We start from the raw sequence: 6177 nt of genomic DNA on the forward strand, positions 1-6177 counted from the left end.
GATTGTTGATGCCACTGGAGATCTGTTCTAGCTCATGTCCCTTTGTATGGGAAATGCAGACTTGTCAAAATCACTAGATTTGTCTTTTATGAAGGAGGACATGGTTCGTGGGGACTGATGGGGGGAAAGGCCACTTAAAAACTGTCTTAAGCAAAGAGCCCTATCCCCCCCACCTTTCTTTTTAGGCCAAAAGTAACTGGCTAAGTGCAAGGCTTGCATCTAAGCACTGAACTGACAACACATCTGTGCTCCAAATGCTCCAGAAGATATTTTTCTGCTTGAGGAAGGGGTGTTTGGAGGGGAGCATAGGCTCGAACAGCCGGTAGCTGGGGAATTTCAGTTAGGTAAAAGGAGTTTTTACCTCCCTCCAAAAGGTGGACAGTTTGTTCTCAGTAAAACTTGAGACCCATCAGGGGACACTGATGCCAATGACAGCTCCTTTTTGATCTCCTGGGAGTCCCCTTTTCTACGGATGGTCTCTTTATTGAATAAGCAAAGGATGCCAAGGCTGTCATAGCCCCCTCCTGTCTTCCCAGATCTCTGAAACAGATCCAGCTTCCCCCCCACGTTGGGCTCATTGTCATTCAAAACCATGTAGAAATGTAATGCATGTAGAAATGTGTGTGTGTGTGTGGGGGGGTGTTATAATGGAATCTCACTGGATTCATCAAAGTGGATGTTGGCCGTCTTTTGTTTCTTCCAAAAGAGTGCCTAATAGGATTAATTTGAAGGCTGTGGATGTGAGTTACCATCTCTTTTTCCAAGTGAGACAGAGAAGGCCATGGGGCAGGGCTGCAAGGGACACCCTGCCAGGAAGTTCTGCTTCATGCTTCTCCACCAATTAGTCTTTTAATGTCTGCTCAAAACAGGCAGGCTAGCAATGAGGTCTCTAGTTCAGCTTCACTTTGTACCTATTCTCCCTGTGTTGGTTGTCACTTATTTTGATCCTCAGAAGCTGGCAGGTCAGAGAGTGAGAAATGAGCAGGAGGAGAGAGAGACAGAGGCACATAAGTACAGGGTCCATTCTTGTTCATGTTAATATCAATAGCAAATCTCCCATTGACTTCCATAGGTGCAGGCCACGCAGAAAGTGAATAGTAGAAGCAGACAGACAGCAAGGAGCTGTCCAACTTCTCTCTTTGACATTGGGTTTAGCCATTGAAAGAACCTCTTTACACAACTGCAAAAAGTAAATTACTCTGAATAGCATGCAGCAATGTATTTTACATTAAAGAAGATTCGTCTCTGCAAGGATGTCTTGATAACTGTGCTCTGAAAAGGAACTTTGTTCCCCACTTTAATCCCAAAGGCTATTTTGTTTTCTACTGACAGGTCAGAAAAACATAGCGGGGGGTATTTTCTTTTTTGGAAGGAAATAATATAAAACTGTGACAATCCAATTGTTCAATAATTGCAGAGATCTGCCTAAAGAGGGTTGTCAATACACTCTCCAAACCTAAAAGGATTACTGTTTACAATAACTTCTGCTTCTTATAACCCATCAGAATCTACAAATTAAAATCTATGTCCTTTGCACAGTTTTCTGCTTGGACATCATTCAGTTACTGAAGGATTGTGCTCTATAGGTGGGTGTTGGTTTTATTTATTTTATTTTATTTTTTTTACAAGAGTGAGGCATTAGGTTTGTACCAAAGAACTATACTCAAAGGGGCAACAAATGCCTCAGTAGGTAGGAAATAAAGTCCGTGGGAGTTTCATCGACTGATGCCAACTGAAGATCTGGCCCAAGGAATTGCAAAGATGATCCAACAAGAAACTAAGGGAAAAGAAGGCATCTGGAAAAGGGAAAACAAGACAGAAGTTGAGCCTAATAAGTCCAACGGTGCAACTTTAACACACAATATCTAGGAATATTGGAGAGCTAAGTGCACGGGACTCATAGTTAATGCTTCTTACTCCAATCATGCTGCCTCAGTCTTGTAAGAGAATGGTGCATAACATCAGGCCAGATCAGAACTGGAAAATATTGTTAGACATGTCTCCCCTAAACAGCCACGGTGCATCATAGCACTTCAGTTGTACAGGCATTGTTTAGAAAGGCTTAAATAAAACTTGCTGTATTGGATGGATATTAATATCTGTCATAGGTTCCATGGTATTTTCCTACTTGCTGTGCTTCATTTCAAAATCTGCAGTTATCATTCAAAAACAGCTGGTTTTTCTTTCTGCTGCATACTACATGTCACAAAATAAATTGCAAAGTTTGTCAGGGAAAGTATTTACTTCCTTGGTTCCCCACCAATCCCTGCCAAAAATCTGAAACATTGGCTCTCGGATGACTTCTGCGAGCCTGATGAGCCACTTGCCTTCATGCAATATACCATGTCAAATTTTAGAGACAGGCTGGAGTCCAGAATCTCAGAGTTCAGTCTGTAATACAGATTTCCAATCTGTTCAAAGGGCACCTTTATTTTATAAGAGGATCTTGTTGTGCATGCAGCTATGAAACTGTAGTGCCATTGTTTTCTATGTGCTATTTCTAAGAATTCTGCCTGTAGATAGAAACAGCAGCCATTTTGTTCATTCAGCTATCACAGATTTTTATAGAGAAGGGCACATTGAACTCTCTCATGGAGAGTGCAATTGTTTCATTTAATCAAAAATAAATCATTTTGAACTTAAAATACTTGGAAGCAGTTTGCATACAAAAAACAGTTCACATGAGATATGTTCAGCTCTAAGCTGGACTTCTAGCTCTCAAGGCAAATAGAGTTCTGTCATCCAAGGTGAACCAGGAATGTGACACCCCATTCAGACACCACACATGTGCTGGTGCTTTTTTTTCACTGGAGATCAGGAGGGAGGGATCTCGCATGCCTTTGTACTTTCATCTCCCCACTCTGCCAAGCACCAAAGCTTTCATTCCAGACTCCCATTCCTCACTCCTTTCCCCTGGAAATCTGCATTGGGTTTACTTCAAAACAGAAAGTCTTCCATCTCAGTAGGTAAATCTTCTTTTCACTGATTGGGATTCAGTATCATTGAGACATTCCACAGGTGAGACATGCTGGCTTGAGAGGCCAATGTAAAGGTGCCCGTAGAAGCCATGGATCCCATGATTCTCCAGTTTGACTAGCCCCATTATTTTCCCTATCCTTTTGCAAGGAAAAAGAAGATTTGTGTCTTCAGGGGTAGTGTATGCCTCAGATGCATCGGAAAACTCTTTCACTTACCTTCTGCAAGTGCTAATTAACAAAGTACCTGTGTGTATGTGCGCACACATGCTATATAGATGCTGTTACCATCTCCTACCACCATTAAAGTACAATGAATTATACCACAACACACCCTCTGCAGGTGAGTGGGTGAAGATTACATTATTGCAGAGATACATCACCATTTGGGTTCTGCTGACTTTGAGGAGATCCGCTGAGGCAAAATTGTGGTTGTACGCAAGATTGGGCCAAGTGTCTAGGGATACAGAGTTAAATCTTAATCTCTCCCATCTGTGTACAGAGCAACTAACAGAAGCAAAAAGTGGTTTTTATTCTTCCTTTAACTCATTTCAACCTGTAGAATTATGGCATGTAACAGTTCCTCCTAGTTATAAAATTTACAATTATTTAGGTTACCTCTTACATTAATGATACTAGAGACTACTCCAAAATTAAAGTTTATGTCAGTCAAACAGTAAAAAACATCTAACACCTGAACATTAGAATCTCAAGTGTTGAAAACCCACTTCAGCTACTAGGCAAAAAAGTTCTTTGCTTGTTATTTATTACCTTCTGGAACTAATTTAAAGTATCCCATTGTTTTTCCAGCATGAGCTGCAAAGCAATTTGCATGTATACTGTTCAGTTCCAAAGCCTTCAGAAAATTGTCATCAGGTATTGAGCTGATACTATAATCATAACAGTCAAGTACAATCATTAGTAACTTTGCTACTAGTTATTAGTATTTTTGCTAGTAACTTACACGTTAGTATTCAAAATTTTCTGAAAAAAAAATTATATGGAAGTTTTAAAGAGGTAATAACAAACTGATTAGTGTACTCTCCAGTATATAACATTCCTCCAAATGAGATATGGACCTTTTGTTTGAAAGGCAAAATGAAGAAAAAAAAATCTCTTTCCTTGAAAAGCTTGGCAAGTTGTAGTAAGTAGCAGCAGCTAGGGAGCTGAGCATGCTTATTGTGCTGCTTCTTATAGAGCAGGTGCTTGGCTAAAGTTACAGGAAATACAAATACTATTACCATATTACTTCTCTTAAAGTACACATTAGTTTTCAAGAGCTGATTTTTAGAAATGGGTGAGTGTTGTGTGCAAAAAATATATAGTAATAGCTTGAGAAATATGGGAGGCAGGGGAGAATTAGACTTACCAGAAACAATCACAGTTATTAATTTTTGTGAATAAACTCAAGTTTACCTCAAATCCTCAGGAAAATTCAGGTCTTCATTCATTGAATTTGTGATGCATTCTTCACATAAAGGGGCTGAATTCTTGCTTTAGTAAAAAAAGGAGAATTTCAACTTAATTATTATGTCCTAACAGGCATTTCTATAACAAGACACAAGCAGGTATGAATTATAGGGCTATAATGCTCTTGAGTCATCCTGGTCCATCTGCACCAATTTTAAACTCCATCTTCACTGAAAAAAAGGCCATTAGAAGCATGTCTCTTCTTAGATAAAACTTTCTTTAAAATAGAACATTACAGTTAAAAATGGCTCAGACAGAGGGTGAAGAGCTATGTATAACTGCAGCCAACTCAGCAGTATTATAGTATTAAAAAAATCCTACATTCTACTTTAAAAATAGAAACTGCATGCCTAGATTTCAGCAGAGATTCACCCAGAGCCAGGGCTTTTTGCATTCTCCTTTAAATGTCTCTCGTGAAGAGATCTGGGGGGAACCAAGCAAGTAATATAAAACTTAATCAGTTATTTAATAATAAAAAAGTTAGAAAGCAAGCTGGGAAAACCTTTTAAAAGCTACAAGGCATTTAAAAGCACTTTAAAAGTGACTAGTAAATAAGGTTGTGAAATCCTCTTATGTTAATTTAGACTCCTGTAAAGGCTTGAATGCACAGCCTTGCAATCTTTCAACAAATTTCAGAAGAAAGACAATATAATTTTCTTCTTCCCCCTTGTTCATCCCTTTCATGGCACCAAGATTGTGATTTAGAAAATGCTAAGTGGGCCAAGTGATATCGTATACAAACAGGATGTTGGGCCTTTTAGAAAAGGATCCTACCCACAGTGAAGTCTAAGAGAGTCATGCCATTGCCTCTGCTGGAAGCAAAAGCAGGCCACAGATACAAGAATTAGTTTGCCTACCCCTGAAGTGAAGCAAGGCAAGCATTCAATAATGCATCATACTTTAGGACAAGAAGGAAGAATGGATAGATATCTCCTTCATTCTGTTGAAAGAGCAGAGGAAATTTAAGTAGTCAAAATGGAATTATCTCATTTGAGCAGGACCCCCGGGGAAACCATTCTCTCTGTTCTTACAAAAAGTCCCATGCAATTTTTAATTATAAGTTATCAGGAAAGAGAAAGGGAAATATAACACACACTCTTCTCAAAACATTTCAGCCTGTAAAACCGTTCAGAAAAGGCAGCATGAGTCATTTGCTAGCCCTGAAGCCTAGCTCTGTAATCAGCTATCCTGCAGGGAGGCTTCAGATCAGCTGCTGCACAGAGCAGGGTAGCTGCCGGCACAACAGCAAAGGCTGGGAGACAAGGCTGCATACAGTCAACAGTGGCAACGCAAAAGAAGAGAGGACCAGCTTCCTGCCTGCTGTCTTTACAGAGGAGAGGAAGGAAAACATTCACCAGACCACACAAGCAAGCACCTAGGTACTGCCACAGGGAGATCAAGAGGGGGTGCAGCAGCTTGGTCACATCCCCTTTTTATCCCATGGAAGCAGAAGCCAGGGACTTTTTTTTCCAAGTCCCTGAATCAGGTAAAAAATCCCTCAATCCCCACTTCCCCTTTGTGCTCAACAGCATCTCCTTCATTCTTCCCTTCCATTTACCCCTTCTGCTACAGCTGTCCCCAGTTACTCTGTGGACAGCAGTGGGTGGAGGCAAATGGGAGAGGGGGCCAGGTGTCACTGGGCACAAAATGGAGGGGAGGTGGTGCTTACATGTATCAGGGGCCTAAAAAAATGTCCCTGGCTACTACCCATCTCAGTGGGGGGGGGGGGAGG

At 40.6% G+C, this 6177-nt stretch overlaps 1 long non-coding RNA gene across 1 annotated transcript in view; it reads right to left on the reverse strand.

The window, feature by feature from the left end:
• Positions 1-4191: 4191 nt before the first annotated feature.
• LOC109287292 overlaps positions 4192-6177 on the reverse strand; it is a 7261-nt gene continuing 5275 nt past the window's right edge. The window contains exons 2-3 of the long non-coding RNA XR_002094818.1: positions 5303-5385; positions 4192-4469 (exon numbers count right to left, since the gene is read on the reverse strand). This is a non-coding gene — a long non-coding RNA (uncharacterized LOC109287292). The remainder of the gene's footprint in view (positions 4470-5302; positions 5386-6177) is intronic.

Source organism: Gavialis gangeticus, unplaced genomic scaffold, assembly GCF_001723915.1.
Source record: "Gavialis gangeticus isolate Ggan-Ray unplaced genomic scaffold, GavGan_comp1, whole genome shotgun sequence".
Taxonomy (NCBI): domain Eukaryota; kingdom Metazoa; phylum Chordata; order Crocodylia; family Gavialidae; genus Gavialis; species Gavialis gangeticus.